At 41.6% G+C, this 1,686-nt stretch overlaps 1 non-coding gene across 1 annotated transcript; it reads right to left on the minus strand.

Annotated features, from left to right (window-relative positions):
* Positions 1-937: 937 nt before the first annotated feature.
* Positions 938-1,010, minus strand: Trnav-aac (transfer RNA valine (anticodon AAC)). Its single transcript has one exon. It is a non-coding gene; the product is annotated as a tRNA-Val (tRNA).
* Positions 1,011-1,686: the final 676 nt, after the last annotated feature.

Genomic DNA, 1,686 nt, shown 5'->3' on the forward strand with positions numbered 1-1,686 from the left:
GTGACAAGATGTTCGGAAAAGTATACGCTCAAGAGATTCATGGCAATCCAAGATTTGAAGGATGTTTCCCTACGGACTCTGGTCGCAAAACAGTTATTCGAAAAAGTGAAATCAGAATTGCGTACATAATGTAAAACCAATTTAATAAAAATTCCGCGGAAAAAAATTAAAATTTCGTTTCGTTTCGAAAAATTTCGAATTAAATGTAACTTGATTTCGTATCGTTTCGAAGTCTGGAAAGAAATCTATATTTCGTTTCGTTTCGATCCGAATCAACATAGACATTTTAAATTTCGTTTCGTTTCGTTTCGTTAGGAAAAAGTGTGTTATCGCATACCCTTAGGGGCATTACGCCCATGCTCATTTCGTATGACCGAAACAGCTGAAACATTCGGTTAATTGCCTTAATGTAGGCAATTAAAATGAAAATCAGTACGATAAGCACATGCGCGTTTTAACCCATCCACTGGCGCATCTCACCCCGCATGGTTTCAAAATCATTTTTTTTCGGGTGCTTTTTAAAAATCAAATTTCTGTGCAATAAAATGGACAATTAGATATCTGTTATCGGTAGTCAGTCGCAGATATGCTGTTCTTCAGTATACGCTGATGAAAACTGGCTGAAATGGTGGTTTTCATTGATAAAAATGGCATTTTCCTTAACGTGGGCGTCCTACCCCCAGTTCCCCTATATTGCGCAGGTGATCGATTTCTCTTCCGTTCTTCGACAATATTAAAAATGCAGAAAATGTATAGAATTCTTGTTTTGAGCCCTGAAAAGGACAGAAGTGGTCGCCATCGTATTGTATTATAGCGAACAATTCAAGATTATATTCCGAACAGGGGAAAATCCGTTCATGCCCCCCCTCGAGGGTAGGGACCCAAAGTTTGGGAACCTATGTCTCCAGACAAACTAAGAACATTGATTTAAAAAATCTGTTTCCGCCCGGGATCGAACCGGGGGCCTTCCGCGTGTTAGGCGGATGTGATAACCACTACACCACGGAAACAACTGCTCCTTATAATGCAATGCTCAACAGGTCATTAAAAACAAAGCTTGATTCAAACGAGTCGGTCGATGTTGTCGCTTGATGTCGCTGATAATGGCGACAATAAATAATCAATGTCACAAACAATGTCGTTGAGTATACGAAACCCGACTTCCATATCATCGCCTTCACTCATTGATAGTTCCACCTTCAACTGGTGTCGACTTGTTTCTGAACGCGTTCCTGTCCGACCGGCCGGGCCGTGCGTCGTTTGCCACTCGTTAATGGTCGTGATTGATGGTATTCTGTGTCCACTCTACGCTGCGTGAGGTCTAATCTTGTATCCACAAAAGCCAGCTGTCGTTACGCACGTTTTCTTCAGTCTTATCAGGTGCTTTTACAAATGCTCCAACATTTCCCTAATCAGCTAAACCAACTCGTAAAAATTGCTTAATTATCTAATTGATTAGATATGGTCAGTTTGATTATCTCTGGATCTTGGCTGACCATTTTGCTCCGCTGTCTTTATCGGTGATGCGATGAACGAATAATCAGGTGCGATAAAAAGAGTCACGGTCTCGTCGGAACGGAACTGTCTCGCTCCTTCGAGTGGATAGAAAAATGTGATTCCAATTAAAAAGTGACCACTCTCGTCGTGTGCGTTCAGCGCTAGCGTGCCTTCAATCGTGTGTAGGCA

This window comes from Armigeres subalbatus, chromosome 2, assembly GCF_024139115.2.
Source record: "Armigeres subalbatus isolate Guangzhou_Male chromosome 2, GZ_Asu_2, whole genome shotgun sequence".
Lineage (NCBI taxonomy): Eukaryota > Metazoa > Arthropoda > Insecta > Diptera > Culicidae > Armigeres > Armigeres subalbatus.